The 18,055-nt window shown below is 37.4% G+C and overlaps 1 protein-coding gene across 2 annotated transcripts in view; it reads left to right on the forward strand.

The window, feature by feature from the left end:
- USO1 (USO1 vesicle transport factor) overlaps positions 1-18,055 on the forward strand; it is an 81,185-nt gene that overhangs the window by 2,336 nt on the left and 60,794 nt on the right.

Consider the following 18,055-nt stretch of genomic DNA (forward strand, 5'->3'; position numbering starts at 1 on the left):
TTTATATCATGATTTCAAAGTGAAACTGGAATCACTTGTGTATCATGTATATATAAACTGAAAGGGAAGTGGGGGGCCCTTGTTCTTGCCTAACCTTGAACGTGTATATCAAAATTGGAAAACCAATGTCTTCTGATGAGAATTAATAGTTTACTCTGAGTTACTATTTTATTTCACCATCTCATTCCATCAGGAAGAGTAATTGGTATACAGGGTCATAAGTCACTAATTTAGGAGTATTTATAGAGCATTGGTAGACTGTTGGTATAATATTAGATCTTTTAATTGCTGATTTGATGTGACCTGGATATTCTAGTTGCCCGAGCTTAGAATTTCTAACTTCTGCTTTATCATTATTTTGTAGTTTTGTCCATTTCTGCAAAATTATATTATTTCCATTGTGGTTTCCCTTCTTTCTTGCTTTTCTCATATTTTCCAGTGGAAAGCCTCTTTTCATTGTCTTAAGTTCTACCTCTCCTTCAAAAATCCGTCATGGATCCCTGCCCTAATTTGCACCCCTTATTTTTCCATCCACTAAACTGCAGATAATACTTCTCCTCTGATTAATCTTCAGATTAACTAGATTGTACATTTCTTAGACTTTCTACCTTTTATATCTGCCCCATCTCTTCTAGACTCTTAAGCATCTTTGGTGCAGTGTTCATATATATTTAATCTGTTTTTCCATAGTAGTACTCAATATTTGTTAAATCATTTTTTACGATATTATGAAAGAAATCACAGATCTATAATCATAGCAACTGCAAATTACTAGGTGTTAAAACAATGCTTTTTAAAGACTGTAGGAATCAAAGTTCTGAAATGATTGAAATTCATTATGTCAAACTTTTTACTCAGGGATTTTTCAGATTTGCTGTGCTTTGACTGCTTTCCTGCTTTTCCTTAACTCAAATTTCTTCTAAATGTTTGAGTTGTATCATTGATTGTATGGTACCTAGCTTTTCATACTCAGTTAACAGTAACTTTGGACTGGTATTAAGATGTTCTTTAGAAACAAAGTAGTAAATATTTGTGTTTATATCATATGATAGTCAATAATTCTATAAAGTTCGAAATATTTTAAGTCTGGAGTTTCATTCACATTAAACCTTTCATATTTCATAGAGTCAAATAGTTTTTAATTTGATTTCTCTTTTTTACTTCAGTAGAGAAAGGCAGTAACTGATTTCTGATGATTAAAGTCTCCTTAGCCTTGACATACTTTGCTAGGTCCAGATAAACACTGATTTTAGTAAATATCCTACTCATTTGTTTGAGTGCTTGTGCTAAGTGCTATGTCACCTCAGTCCTGTCCAACTCTTTGTGACCCAATGGACTGGTAACCCACCAGGCTCTTCTGTCCATGGGATTCTCCAGGCAGGAAATACCAGAGTGGGTTGCAGTGCCCTCCTCCAGGGGATCTTCCTGACCCAGGAATTGAACCTTTGTCTCTTTTTTTTTTTTTTGAGGTTTAAAAGTAATTTTCTGGGCACATGAATGAAAAAATTTTAACTCAATGTTAATTTTTCATTTTGGAAGAGTGATTGTTTCAAGTAGCAAATTGCATCTGAGTATGCTTGCACCATTATTTTTATTTTCTTTCACTATAATTACCTTGCCCAAATAACAGAGCCTCAAGATCACAGCTTCCTAGAAGGGACAGGATTTAAAGCACAGATATTTACAAGAAAGTTTTCCAAAATTAAAAGAAAAAAAAACAACTAACATCAAATAAATCTCCTTGGCTACTTTTAAAAAGTAGGTTAGTAAAGAAAGAGTTTGTTTTCAACTTGACTATAACCATTACTTGGGCCCACATTAAAAATATTTGGAACCTATTGAATTGCTATTGCTTTGTAGTTCCTGAATTTTAAAATACCCCATGGATATTGTCTGCTCAGTGACAGTTAAAAAATTGTTCTGCTCTCACCCATCCAACACCTTCATCCTGGGTAGTGATCCTGTTTCTTCCAGGCATGAAGAACTGCCAGTCAGTGAAGGCTCCAGGGTCTAGGCTTCTGCCATTCCCAGTGATATCGTCTGTCTCAGACATCAGACTCTACCGTTTCAGTCTCACTTTCCCTCGTCAGCCAGACTATTGATCTAGTGGGTCCCCTACACACTGCACGCTGGGAAGTTTTAGGTGTCACTTTCACACTGAACAGAGATTACAGTGCGACTGAGGAGCTCAAAGTCATGGATTGTTCACTTCTTTTCAGTCCATTGAGTGAAAACGGACGTGTACACTAAAACAGTTCTTCCTGCATTTCCAGATACAGTATTTGGTAGGATATTGAGCCATGGACGGCCCGCTGGTACCCCAGCGTTGTGGAACCATCTTCTATTTCAACTTGTCTACAATCTCCTAAATATTTGGTAGGATACTGAGCCACGGATGGCCCACTGGTACCCCAGCGTTGTGGAGCCATCTTCTATTTCAACTTGTCTACAATCTCCTACATCAATTTAGTCCTCTTTTTTTTTTTTTTGAACCTTTGTCTCTTAAGTCTCCTGCATTGGTACACAGGTTCTTTACTACTAGTTCAAACTGGGAAGCCCTTTTGCGAGGTCAGACATGCTAAATTTTCCATCTACCTTCCAACTAATGTCTTCTTTTTTTTTTTTTTGAAGATGAGTTTCTTGCAGATTCCAAGAAAAATGTTAACTATTTGTGATGATAAATCATAGGGGTGGGGTTCTCTTCTCAAATTGTGTCTCAAAACATGAAAGCTGCAAAAGTACAGAAAAGATATGTAGAATTACTGTACTGCTAAAGTGTCTTTTTTTAGATCAGACTTTGGTCAGCTGACTTGAAAAGCAGAAGGGCTATGGACACAGCTGTAGTTTCTTTTAATAAAAATTGTTATTAAGGAATGTGCACTTAAATTTAGACATAGTTTTGGTTTAGTCGAGCACATTATATACCACGTTACTATAAAATGTGTAGCCTGAAACTCCTATATCTGGGTTCGTGGTTCATATTCTGTATTAATAACCCAGTCAGTGTTGGAACTGGTATGTGTTTTCTCTCTTAGCTCTTACAGTATCAGAGAAAGCCATAATAACGATTTGTGTTTTGATCACTATACCCAACCAAAGATGTCTCATATTCTTTAAAAGTAGTGCCTATTGAAAACTACATGGCTTTCTTGAAGGTTAATCATGTAGAGTATTTGTATCGTTTAAAATTTACATATCAAAGGGTGTCCCAAAGAATGTGAGTAGCTGTAGTTGAAAGGATTTTGTTACTAAAGACATATCCTGTGTGATGGTCAAAAACAAACAAAAAACCTGATGTTTGTACAAGGTTTATTAAATAAACAGTATGTTACGCTTTCAAATATTTTCAAGATAGAGTTAGAAAGTAAGTTGTGTTTGCCAAATCTAATTGATCATATCCTTTTTCTCCCTCCAGGAAACCATGTAGGTCTAGTGTTTTGAGAAACATATATTCGATAAAATGTTCCAGGATAAATTTTTTAAAGGAATGCTGCATTTAAAATAGAAGCCCTTCGTTATCATCAGCTTTATAGAGTTCATGAACTCTTGCCCTTTGGGTAACCTATAAATAATTCTTGATGTTTTATGATTTATAATTGTAATCACTTGAATTATCTTTTAGGAGCGAATATAAGAATTCCTTATGTAAATTTGTCTTTTTGTACATGTTCCTCTTATTATTTATACTGCTTTGTCTGGTTTTTCTGTTGTAGATAACCTAGAAAAGGCATGCTTATTTATATTTTTATACCTCAGGCAGAAATACCATAAACTCAGTGTAAAAAGTCACAAATTTTTATAATTTATAAAATTTATAATTAAAGTTGATAATTTTAGTTTATAATTTGGAAACTATATACTGTTAGACTTTGAAATGCTAGCATTTGTGATAGGTTATTTGTTAGACAAGTTTCAGTATGATGCCTTGCTTAAAAGCATGTGCTTTTGGAAAACAGGAAATTTCTTAGAGAAAGCATGGAGAATACATGAAGCAGTATATTATGTTGGCTAACTTATTAGCCATTCCATTACATAATTGTAATGGAAATAGATTATGTTAGGTTTATGGATTGATCTGAAAAGAGACTGTTGTTTGACTTTGTAATCCCCCCCACCCACTTTAAGATTGAAACAGTTCAGATCATCTGAAGATAAGTCTGGCTCTTGCTTTTTTTTTTGTAAAATCTTCTCAGTGATAGAATTTGTTTTAAAACAAATTTCTGGCTCTTTCTGTAATCAAAACCAGTAACTTTTTATTTCATTAAAACAAATCAAATTGACTGTTGATTAGCATGAATTGAAGAAAGTAGGGAAAACCACTAGACCATTCAGGTATGACCTAAATCAAATCCCTTATGTTTATACAGTGGAAGTGAGAAATAGATTTAAGGGCCTAGATCTGATAGAGTGCCGGATGAACTATGGAATGAGGTTCGTGACATTGTACAGGAGACAGGGATCGAGACCATCCCCATGGAAAACAAATGCAAAAAAGCAAAATGGCTGTCTGGGGAGGCCTTACAAATAGCTGTGAAAAGAAGAGAAGCGAAAAGCAAAGGAGAAAAGGAAAGATATAAGCATCTGAATGCAGAGTTCCAAAGAATAGCAAGAAGAGATAAGAAAGCCTTCTTCAGTGATCAACGCAAAGAAGCAGAGGAAAACAACAGAATGGGAAAGACTTGAGATCTCTTCAAGAAAATCAGAGATACCAAAGGAGCATTTCATGCAAAGATGGGCTCGATAAAGGACAGAAGTGGTATGGACCTAACAGAAGCAGAAGATACTAAGAAGAGATGGCAAGAATACACAGAAGAACTGTACAAAAAAGATCTTCACGACCCAGATAATCACAATGGTGTGATCACTGACCTAGAGCCAGACATCTTGGAATGTGAAGTCAGGTGGGCCTTAGAAAGCATCACTACGAACAAAGCTAGTGGAGGTGATGGAATTCCAGTTGAGCTATTCCGAATCCTGAAAGATATGCTGTGAAAGTGCTGCACTCAATATGCCAGCAAATTTGGAAAACTCAACAGTGGCCACAGGACTGGAAAAGGTCCATTTTCATTCCAATCCCAAAGAAAGGCAACGCCCAAGGATGCTCAAACTACCGCACAACTGCACTCATCTCACACGCTAGTAAAGTAATGCTGAAAATTCTCCAAGCCAGGCTTCAGCAATATGCGAATCGTGAACTTCCAGATGTTCAAGCTGGTTTTAGAAAAGGCAGAGGAACCAGAAATCAAATTGCCAACATCCGTTGGATCATGGAAAAAGCAAGAGAGTTCCAGAAAAACATCTATTTCTGCTTTATTGACTATGCCAAAGCCTTTGACTGTGTGGATCACAATAAACTGTGAAAAATTCTGAAAGAGATGGGAATACCAGACCACCTGACCTGCCTCCTGAGAAATTTGTATGCAGGTCAGGAAGCAACAGTTAGAACTGGACATGGAACAACAGACTGGTTCCAAATCGGGAAAGGAGTATGTCAAGGCTGTATATTGTCACCCTGCTTATTTAACTTATATGCAGAGTACCTCATGAGAAACGCTGGACTGGAAGAAACACAAGCTGGAAGCGAGATTGCCGGGAGAAATATCAATAACCTCAGATATGCAGATGACACTACCCTTATGGCAGAAAGTGAAGAGGAACTCAAAAGCCTCTTGATGAAAGTGAAAGTGGAGAGTGAAAAAGTTGGCTTCAAGCTCAACATTCAGAAAACGAAGATCATGGCATCCGGTCCCATCACTTCATGGGAAATAGATGGGGAAACAGTGGAAACAGTGTCAGACTTTATTTTTGGGCTCCAAAATCACAGCAGGTGGTGACTGCAGCCATGAAATTAAAAGACACTTACTCCTTGGAAGGAAAGTTATGACCAACCTAGATAGCATATTCAAAAGCAGAGACATTACTTTGCCAACAAAGGTTCATCTAGTCAAGGCTATGGTTTTTCCAGTGGTCATGTATGGATGTGAGAGTTGGACTGTGAAGAAGGCTGAGCACCGAAGAATTGATGCTTTTGAACTGTGGTGTTGGAGAAGACTTTTGAGAGTCCCTTGGACTGCAAGGAGATCCAACCAGTCCATTCTGAAGGAGATCAGCTCTGGGATTTCTTTGGAAGGAATGATGCTAAAGCTGAAACTCCAGGACTTTGGCCACCTCATGCGAAGAGTTGACTCATTGGAAAAGACTCTGATGCTGGGAGGGATTGGGGGCAGGAGGAGAAGGGGACGACAGAGGATGAGATGGCTGGATGGCATCACTGACTCGATGGACATGAGTCTGAGTGAACTCCGGGAGTTGGTGATGAACAGGGAGGCCTGGCGTGCTGCGATTCATGGGGTCACAAAGAGTCGGACACGACTGAGCGACTGATCTGATCTGATCTAGCATGAATTATTTTAGTCCTGTAGTCGTAGTTAGGGAAGTTCTCTCCAAAGAAGTTATAACTGTGTTTTAAACCTCCTGAAGGCAAAGTTATATCAAATAAGTTGGGGGATTTCCCTGGCAGTCTCATAGTTAAGACTCTGGGCTTCCAGTGCAGGGGTACAGGTTCCATCCCTGGTTGGGGAATTAAGATCCTGTATGCATAGCAGCCAAAAAATTTTTTTTAAAAAGGAAGGAAGGAAAAGAAAAAAGTTGGTATTAGGTACTTGATAAGTATCTGTTGAATAAATGATTGAATGGTTGAATTTTATTTTTTTAAATTGACATTACTGTCATTTTCGCATGTCAGTTAAATAGTTACTGAATACTAGAAAATATGAATTTCTGTTAGTAATTGTGAAAAAATATTGCAAACTGCTTTATGTCAGAGTCCTTTAAACGTACCTCAGCATCCTAGTTTTATGGTACCTTCTCTTTTTCCTGTCTTAATTCTCACTGATTTCTTATTTTCATATTCCTCATCTCAAATTTTTTTTCCCTATTCATTCCTTTTCCTTTTGCTTCTTTTTTGGTCTCTTTTGTGTATCACTGAGTAAAAATAAACTATTAGTAAACAAATTTTCACTATTAGTAAACAACAAGCAAACAAATTCAGATTATGTTGTGCTTTCGTGGTGTGTCCAACTCTTACGATCCCATGGACTGTAGCCCACTAAGATCGTCTGTCCATGGAATTTTCCAGGCAAGAATACTGAAGTGGGTTGCTATTTCCTACACCAGGGTATTTTCCTGATCCAAGGATTGAACCCCCATCTCCTGCATTGGCAGGCAGATTCTTTACCACTGTGCCATAGGTTATGAGGTTGTAATTCTGTGACTATGCCCACTTTACCAGTTATTAATGGAATTTTTTGTCCTTTTCATATTTTTCTTGACAAATGAACTTGTGAATCTCACATGACAATCTCATCAGGCAAGAGTCCTGATACATAATCACCTCCATGAGCTACATGATGTTATACATGTTATTTTACTAATTAGCCTTTTAATTTTTTTTATACAAAATGGCAAACAATACTAGTAAAGTTTTAAGTCCTCTTTGACTACCATCTCCAATTTCAGTTCTGTTTCCTGAAATAACTACTGTTCTTATTTTGGTATAAATCCTTCCACACACTTATAAATAATCATGCAGTATGGAATTATATATTTATATGAGCATGTTTATCTCTTTTTCATAAATGATACACTGTTTATAGTGTTCTGCAGCTATCTTTTTCATTGGTATGTCTTGGAGATATAAAAACATATTAAAACATAAAGCTACTTTATTATAAATTACTTAAGACACCGGATTTTTAGTTTTCTTAACTACGTACCCTCTTCTAAGAGACTATATCTTGATAACAAGAGTGAGTGGTCAATTGTTCAATTTTGTCTGACTCTTTTCAATCCATGTCTAATTCATCACTGTAGTTATCTCTGAGAAAATCGAGTACCTAGTTAGCATAGTATGAATTCGTTGAAATACTGCTGTCTCTGAAGTTTTTCCTTCTTATTACTCCCTTCAATCCTTTTAAATAAAACTGTGGGTTAAATTTTACTTGTATGTATGATTTCTCGTTAGAACTGGGTTTTTTGTTGTTGTTAATATATAGTACTCTGTTTAAGGCAAGAATCACAATATCAAGTCCCAGCAGTGTCAGGTGGGCAACACCATTATTCAAGTGAAGCAGGTCAGGTTAGAAAAGAGAGCAGAGAGGCCTGGGATGGAACTGAACCTGCATGTCCTGCCTTGAGAGTGTAGCTAGTGTTCAGCTTCACCTAGTTGCTGCACAGCTTAATGGTTTTAAATCCCATCCCCATACTGTAAACACGTGTCTTTTTCACAGCCTGTTTAGTGTCATGTGTTTTGCATTTTTGTGCTTTTTGTTGATTTCACAGTTAAAACTGGCCCCAAGTATAGTGCTGAGCTCTTACCTAGTGTTCGGAAGGGTAAGGAAGTTGTGATGTGCCTTAGAGAGAAAATATGTTTGTTAGATTAGCTTCCCTCAGGCATGAGTAATAGCGCTTTTAGCTGTGAGTTCAGTGTTAATGAATCAAGATGTATATTGAGCAAGATGTCTTTAAACAGAAGCACACATTAAACAAGGTTATGTATTTGATCCAATGATGAAAATGTTACCAGAGGCTCATAAGATCCTAGGCCTGTATTTCCCTTAGGTACAGTGGTTCTGCTGCTGCTGCTGCTAAGTCACTTCAGTCGTGTCCGACTCTGTGTGACCCCATAGACGGCAGCCCACCAGGCTTCCCCATCCCTGGGACTCTCCAGGCAAGAACACTGGAGTGGGTTGCCATTTCCTTCTCCAATGCGTGAAAGCGAAAAGTGAAAGTGAAGTCGCTCAGTTAGGTCCAACTCTTAGCGACCCCATGGATTGTAGCCTACCAGGCTCCTCCTTCCATGGGATTTTCCAGGCAAGAGTACTGGAGTGGGGTGCCATTGCCTTCTCCGGTACAGTGGTTCAGTATCTGCCAATTCAGTGTCCATGATAACTGTAGAGCCTAACTATCAGGAATCACAAGCACCAGTTGTGTTCAGAAAGTAGATGAACAGTACGTCAGTCAGGTGATCTGTTAAAGCAGGTACTAGAATAAGAGCAAAGGCTGATATATTCTGGAAGTGTCTTTAAATGTTTCTGTTATTGAAGCACTAGTTGAAAACATGCTTATTATAAATAATCCAAATCAATATATAGGCTCAAATTGCCCCTTTCTTCCTCTCTCCACATCTTATTTCCCGTTACCAGGAGTAATCTCAAAGGAAGTTTTGTGTACATCCTTCCAGAGTGTTTGCTTTGCATTTACCAATGTTTATCACATAAATGAGTTTATTTATAAACTAAGATATTTATATTCACAGATATTTGATTTTTTTTTAATTTTAGCAGTAGGTGTTAGAATATTTCTGTTTACTAATTAATGAACGTAGTTGGGTCCCCACAGCAAGAGGTTTTTTTTTTTTTTTTTAATTAAAAGTTTCTTTGTTTCAAGTAAACAGGCTGAAGTGTCTTTTTTGGTTGTTACCAGTATTCTGTGATATAACCTTACACGTATTGACTGTGCATTGACTTTTGAACAACACCAACCTTCTGCACAGTGGAAAATCCTCCTGTAATTTATAGTTGTCTCTGTGTATCCTTTGTTCCTCCATATCCTCAGATTTAATTGATTGAGAATCTATAGTATTTGCTGTTGAAAAAAGTCCAAATATAAATGGACCTGCACAGCTCAGATCTGCTGTTCAAGGGTCAGCCACATTTACATCTCTGTTGATTCAGGCAGTAAAATTCTGGGAAGGTCACTTGTTTCAAGTCCACAGAATGGTCATCTAAAATGTTGTGCCTTGGTAGTATGCTCTGATGAGTACTTTGCTAAAAGGCTTAGGGAAATATCTGACTTTTTACAAAAGTAGACAGGATTCATATTTTCTGTATTGTAACTCTTTTGATCAATAATGGCAGCAAAATGTTACCTGAAAAGGAGCAAGGTAGCATTAAAATCCGTGGGATTTAAACTTGTAATTCCTTGGTAGGTAAGAGTGTCAACTAGGATAACAGCCTTTGACTAGTAAATTCATGCATTTTTCTTTAAATTACTAAGTGGCCTCATTGGTCAGTTTCTGAGAGAGTGAGTTGCTGGCAACAAAGTCCCTCACCTCAGGATCCCATTTGGGACACTGGATAAACATATTCTTCAATTCTAAAATACTGTCCTTTTTTCTTCTGATGGTAAGGGCCTCTTTCACTCTGCTTCCCTGCTTTTCTGCTTGCTGTATTCTTGTTACCCTTAACCTACACGTCCACCAAACCCAAATCACTGCTTAACTTGAGGCCTTCTGACCGGCTGTGCTATCCAAAGCAGTATTGTCCTTCCAGTCTCTGTCTCATTTCTCTATAATCATTTCCTTCATCATACTAACTATTTTCTATATATTTCTTACTTGTTTTTAATTTATTCTGTTGTCTCCTTGCTTTTATAGTCTCATTTGAGTAGGTACCTTCTAAAGTGATCCACTGCTGTTTGCCCGAAATAGAATTTTGCAGGCCCCAGCAAAATATTAAGCAATTTAGCAGTATTTCTCAAACTGACTGTGGTGAAGGACCAGTGGATTGGTTTCCCCACGCCCCCTGATTTCCAATTCATCACAGACCAATACTTTTGTAAAACAGTAAAAATGGATTGCTAGGAAAAATGAAATGACAACACAGACACTCATACTCAAGAACATATAATATACAAGCCCAGTTTTTTAAAATTAAACAACCATAAATGTAACCAGTTGTTACAGAAGTTGCTAATTTATAGTCTTAGTTTCTTTCTTTTTTATTGAAGTATAATTGATTTATAATATTAGTTTCAGGTGTACAATGTAGTGGTTTGATATTTTTGTACATTACAAAATGATTACCACTATAAGTCTAGTTACCATCTGTCACTATACAAAGCTACTGCAATATTATTGACTATATTCCCTATGCTGTACATTATATCTCTGTGACTTATTTTATAACTGTACCTCATCTCCCTCACTGTTTTACTCATCCCTCACGCCTTCGCTTAGTCCAGTTTCTGAATTTACCTTGTCACAAACACGACTCTGTGGTTGCACTGACCATGGCTCCCATGAGGGTAGCAGCACTCTACAACATTTTTTGAATCAATAAATGAATCACCAACTTCAAAATTATGGCACCGAGTTCTTCAGACTCTGTCATTCCCATTCCTTTAACCTTACCAAAGCTAGAATATTCTGAGATATTGAAGAGTGATTGCTGATTCATGTCAAACTTCAGCTAGCTTATTCACTGATGTTTTTTGATTCTCTGAATCTTTTTTTTTTCTAATGATAAGAGAGACATTTGAATACATACTTGTTGAAGGAAAAGCTGTAGACGTATGTAAAGTGAAAAATGAAAGTGCTCCAGGAATGGGCATTGAAGGTACTTCTGTCTTGTTCCTTTTCTCTTACGGTGCTGGAGTGGTTGTTCTCGTAATTATGAATGCACATGTGCATGTATTGCCCAAGGACGAAATGCTAGAAGTTGAATTCTAAACAGTAGCTGTTTCAGACATTTTATTCTTTCTTCTCAAGCCTCTTGGCCTCTTAAATTCAGTTTTTTCAAGTATCCTTTTGCCTTATCTATCTCTACAGCTCTTTGCCCATTGTCGGCACCCTAATGTATTTTTTTAAAAAACCTTACTTCATGTTTGTTATAATGAACTGACATATTTTCTGTAACTTCCTTCTGTTCCAGTTCATCTTTATTATCTCAGCCAGATTCTTTAAAAGTGAGTGTATTAATTTCTGAAGTACTTATATATGGTGCTGCCTTTTTCTTAAATCCCTGGTAGCTTCTGATTATAGCTTTCCCAACATAAAGCTTCAACTCCCTTGGAACAAGGGGCTATTCCATCTGTACGCTGGCTGGGAAGTTAAGGCCAAGGCTAATCAGGGTTGGTGGTGGGGTGTAGTGCTAGTGGAAGCATTTCACAGAAACTGCATTTCCATGTCACCCTGTTCCAAGGAAGAAATCTTGCAATGCCTGTAGTTTGCAGCAGGTGCTCAGGCTCACATTTCCCTGCACAGTGTTAAGATAAGTGTAAGGCAGTGTAAGAATAGTAGAAACAGCATGGGCTTTGGAGTGAGACCGCTATGGCTCAGTTAGAATCTGGACCATACCACCGAACTAGCAGTGTACTTTGGGGTGCATTTCTTCATCCCTGAACCTTAGTTTCCACTCCTGTAAAATGTCTTACAAGTTTAGGTATTGGATCAGCTACTATAAGAGAGGTCTAACCAGGACAAGAGTTTGTGTCTTTCTCCAATAAAAGTCCCATTAGAAGGTGATCCCTTGTGTAGGTTAGTTATGCTCCTCAGGGTGGTCTGGGGGCCTAGCTGCTGCTTTTTATCTTGTTTTGCCATCCCCTACAATAGTGTCTTGTTGAAGATGCTTCACTAGCATCAGGTTCAAGTCCCAGGCTGAGGGAAGGAGAAAGAGAAATGAGCGTATAGCTTCCTTTTAAGGACATGACTTGGAAGGTACAACTCACTGACCAGAAGGTAGTCACTTTCTATGCTTTGGTGTAAGGAGAGCTTGGAAGGTAGTCTAGGTGGACAGCCTTTGTGCCCAGCTAAAACACAGAGGGTTCTAATAACTCAAAGAGGAAAAGAATATAATGAACACAATTATACTGCATTTAGTTGGTGTTTCAAGTCAGGAATAAATAGAATAATGGCCTTTGAAATATTAAATGGTCTTTGAAGTATTTTAAATACTCTGAATAGGAGTTAAGTATATTTGTGCTACAAATTTTTTTCTTGGTAAATGCCAAAGCCTTTGACTGTGTGGATCACAATAAACTGTGGAAGATTCTGAAAGAGATGGGAATACCAGACCATCTGACCTGCCTCTTGAGAAACCTGTATGCAGGTCAGGAAGCAACAGTTAGAACTGGACATGGAACAACAGACTGGTTCCAAATAGGAAAAGGAGTACGTCAAGGCTGTATATTGTCACCCTGCTTATTTAACTTATATGCAGAGTACCTCATGAGAAACGCTGGACTGGAAGAAGCACAAGCTGGAATCAAGATTGCCGGGAGAAATATCAATAACCTCAGATATGCAGATGACACCACCCTTATGGCAGAAAGTGAAGAGGAACTATAAAAAGCCTCTTGATGAAAGTGCAAGAGGAGAGTGAAAAAGTTGGCTTAAAGCTCAACATTCAGAAAACGAAGATCATGGCATCCGGTCCCACCACTTCATGGGAAATAGATGGGGAAACAGTGGAAACAGTGTCAGACTTTATTTTTTGGGGGTCCAAAATCACTGCAGATGGTGACTGCAGCCATGAAATTAAAAGACGCTTACTCCTTGGAAGGAAAGTTATGACCAACTTAGCATATTAAAAAGCAGAGACATTACTTTGTCAACAAAGGTCCATCTAGTCAAGGCTATGGTTTTTCCAGTGGTCATGTATGGATGTGAGAGTTGGACTATAAAGAAAGCTGAGCGCTGAAGAATTGATGCTTTTGAACTGTGGTGTTGGAGAAGACTCTTGAGAGTCCCTTGGACTGCAAGGAGATCCAACCAGTCCATCGTAAAGGAAGGAGATCAGTCCTGGGTGTTCATTGGAAGGACTGTTGTTGAAGCTGAAACTCCAATACTTAGGCCACCTGATGCGAAGAGCTGACTCATTGGAAAAGACCCTGATGCTGGGAAAGATTGAGGGCAGGAGGAGAAGGGGACGATAGAGGATAAGATGGTTGGATGGCACCATTGACTCGATGCATATGGGTTTGGGTGAACTCTGGGAGTTGGTGATGGACAGGGAGGCCTAGCGTGCTGCGGTTCATGGGGTCACAAAGAGTCGGACACGACTGAGTGACTGAACTGAAATGTCACCTAAAAAATACAGACCTGTGTTTGACCTAAAATATGGCTAAGTCTTTGTAAGGTTTGAAACATATATAATAATTTCCTTTCATTTGGTTTCCACTGTCTGTGAAAACTAGGAGCATAACACTTCATCTTGGAGAGATCACTTACTCAGAAACTTCAACTCTGTGAAATATTATTACAAGGTAATAAGGCTTTCTCACAGCAAAAGTAGAAGTTGCAAAGTCCATGTACTCAGTCTTGAGTTGAAGCCTGAATAATTTGGAGTTATAGACATATTACCATCTAGCTTAATTATCAGATTGCTCACTGCAAATCTGCAAAATTTGAATGATCTGTTAGAAACAAAAGCCTAATAGGATAGAAAAAAAATACAAAGGAATCATAGAAGTTTAGTAATAATGAAGTTTGTTAACATTTATTGAGCATTTATAGTGCCAAGTACTGTTCAAAGATTTTTATATTCATTTCTTCATTTACCACGTAAAACATCCCTGTATCTGATATTGGTAAGGACTTAGGCTTAAATGCCAAGAAAGCTTATAATTATGTTCTTTAAGAAGCCAGAGAAGGTTGTAATTAGTTTTAGATTGCTATCAGAAATCAATAAAATGAAAAGGCCGTTTTGGTCGCTGACAGAAAGTTACTGAAATAGCTTAATTATGGCTCTGGATAAATAAGCTGTTCTTACATTCATTTTTGACTTATTGATTTTGCAGTGTGGTGATTTAATTGTCTTAAGGCACTAGAGAGAAAGTTCGGATTAAAATCACCAGTTGAGAAGAATATGTGCTTGCCACTAAAACCCAAGTTTAATAGATGAAAAGCATGTTTATAGTCTTTTTTTTCTTTTCCTTTTGTTTGGCTGTATCACGTGGCTTGCAAAATCTCAGTTCTCCAACGAAGGACTGAACTTGTCTATAGCAGTGAAAGCCTGAAGTCTCAACCACTAGACCATCAGGGAACTCCCAGCATGTTTGTTGTCTTACAAATAGTCTTGAGACATATTTACCCAAACTCAGGAATTTTTATATATACATAGTACACTTTAAAATAGTGATTAGTTTTTAAGTTACATTTCACAACTTTCTGAAAAAACTACTGATTTTATTTATTAATCAAAGTTAATTGAAGATATATAATTTGAACTCATTAGAAAAGAAATCTATCTTTAGCTAACAGTTTTATCTTACAGTTATACACAGGAAAACTCTTTAGCTTTAGGAATTCTTTAAGCTGAGAATAGTGAGATTTGTGTTTTCAGAAGATAATTGTTTAGTTTTTCTCCTGGTTAAAAAAAAATGAGAAAAACTGTCAACCAGTTAATAAAGAGAAAGTTTTATTCCATTTTTGAAAGTCAATATAATTACTAAGAAATACAGTTTAAGGTAGGAATAATTTCTAAATGTGAGCAGGAAAACAATGGGAAAGAATGGGAAAGACTAGAGATCACTTCAAGAAAATTAGAGATACCAAGGGAACATTTCATGGAAAGATGGGCTCAATAAAGCACAGAAATGTTATGGAACTAACAGAAGCAGAAGATATTAAGATGAGGTGGCAAGAATACACAGAAGAACTGTACAAAAAAGATCTTCATGACCCAGATTATCACGATGGTGTGATCACTGACCTAGAGCCAGACATCCTGGAATGTGAAGTCAAGTGGGCCTTAGGAAGCATCACTATGAACAAAGCTAATGGAGGTGATGGAATTCCAGTTGATCTATTTCAAATCCTAAAAGATGATGCTGTGAAAGTACTGCCCTCAATATGTCAACAAATTTGGAAAACACAGCAGTGGCCACAGGACTGAAAAAGGTCAGTTTTCATTCCAATCCCAAAGAAAGACAATGCCAAAGAAAGCTCAAACTACTGCACAATTGCACTCATCTCACATGCTAGTAAAGTAATGCTGAAAATTCTCCAAGCCAGGCTTCAGCAATACATGAACCTTGAACTTCCAGATGTTCAAGCTGGTTTTAGAAAAGACAGAGGAACCAGAGATCAAATTGCCAACATCCTCTGAATCATTGAAAAAGCAAGAGAGTTCCAGAAAAACATCTATTTCTGCTTTCTTGACTATGCCAAAGCTTTTGACTGTGTGGATCACAATAAACTGGAAAATTCTGAAAGACATGGGAATACCAGACCATCTGACCTGCCTCTTGAGAAACCTGTATGGAGGTCAGGAAGCAATAGTTAGAACTGGACATGGGACAACAGATTGGTTCCAAATAGGAAAAGGAGTACGTCAAGGCTGTATATTGTCGTGCTGCTTATTTAACTTCTGTGCAGAGTACATCATGAGAAATGATGAGCTGGAGGAAGCACAAGCTGGAATCAAGATTGCCAGGAGAAATAACAATAACAGATATGCAGATGACACCACCCTTATGGCAGAAAGTGAAGAAGAACTGAAGAGCCTCTTGATGAAAGTGAAAGAGGAGAGTGAAAAAGTTGACTTAAAGCTCAACATTCAGAAAACTAAGATCATGGCATCTGGTCCCATCACTTCATGGCAAATAGATGGGGAAACAGTGGCTGACTTTATTTTTTGGGGCTCCAAAATCACTGCAGATGGTGATTGCAGCCATGAAATTAAAAGACACTTACTCCTTGGAAGGAAAGTTATGACCAACCTAGACAGCATATTAAAAACAGAGACATTACTTTGTCTACAAAGGCTATGGTTCTTCCAGTAGTCATGTATGGATGTGAGAGTTGGACTATAAAGAAAACTGAGTGCCAAAGAATTGATGCTTTTGAACTGTGGTGTTGGAGAAGACTTTTGAGAGTCCCTTGGACTGCAAGGAGATCCAACCAGTCCATCATAAAGGAAGGAGATCAGTCCTGGGTGTTCATTGGAAGGACTGATGTTGAAGCTGAAACTCCCATACTTTGGCCACCTGATGTGAAGAGCTGACTCATTGGAAAAGACCCTGATGCTGGGAAAGATTGAGGGCAGGAGGAGAAGGGGACAACAGAGGATGAGATGGTTGAATGACATCACTGACTCAATGGACATGAGTTTGAGTAGACTCCGGGAGTTGGTGATGGGCAGGGAGGCCTGGCATGCTGTGGTTCAACGGGGTCGCAGAGTCTGACTCGACTGAGCTGAACTGAACTGAGAATGAATAAAATCAAAAAGTCAAGCTAGGCTTGGTTAACATACTGCATCTGTAGTGTGAAGAAATGCAAATCAATATAGTAAAGACTTAGAAATTCTGCATTGCAGAAACCTAATTTTGTATATAACCTTATGTTTCCCATTGGTTGTGATCTTAGGAAGTCTTAATATCTTCTGGGACACTGGAAGTCTACAGAACATAATTTGGAAAACACTATATGTATTTAAACACCATTAATTTTGATACATCAGATGCAAAATTTGTGACATGCCAAAATCATTTATAGAATCCAAGTAAAAACTGTTATTAAAGAATGAACAATAGCATAATAAGATAGGAAAAAACTGTTGGAGCTATAAAGGACCTGAGTGTAATGGTTTTAAAAACTTCTTTATCACATGTTTTCCATGTGTTTTCATCCTTTCTATGGCTTTTCATTCTCTTAACAGTGTCTTTTGAAGAACAGGAGTGATGAAGTCCAAATTATTATGTTCTTCTTTTATGGATTGTACTGTTAGTATATGTGTCTGAGAAACTCTTGCCTAATTTAAGGCCACAAGCATTTTCTCCAGTGCTTTCTTCTAGAAGTTTTATAGTTGCTTTAAGTTTCCAAATTCTTCTCTAGTGCAGTTTTACATACATACACAGTTTGGTTCTTTTGTTACAGTGAGCTCACAATTTACATAGTTTTACAACTTGCTGTTTTTTTTTTTCACTGTTTATTAAATCATAGTATTTTTATGTCAGTACAGTTAATATCTTTTGAGTAGTTTTAATAGTATTTGACTGGCAAATATACCATAATTTATTTAGTTTTTCTTCTCTTGATGGACAGTTGTTTCTAATTTTTTTCTATTCTAAACAATGCTCCAAGGTTTGTTTTAAAATTCAGTTCAGATTTCAATTCCTGAAAATTTATTAGAGACTTAGAACATTTCACCCTTCTAGATTTTTGAGGCACACTTAAAACTAAATATTTGATAAACAATTTCTGACTATTCTCATTCAGATATGTAGTGGAAACATTATGGTGAAGTTATGATATAAACAATCATCACTTAAAAAT

This window comes from Bos taurus, chromosome 6, assembly GCF_002263795.3.
Source record: "Bos taurus isolate L1 Dominette 01449 registration number 42190680 breed Hereford chromosome 6, ARS-UCD2.0, whole genome shotgun sequence".
NCBI lineage: Eukaryota > Metazoa > Chordata > Mammalia > Artiodactyla > Bovidae > Bos > Bos taurus.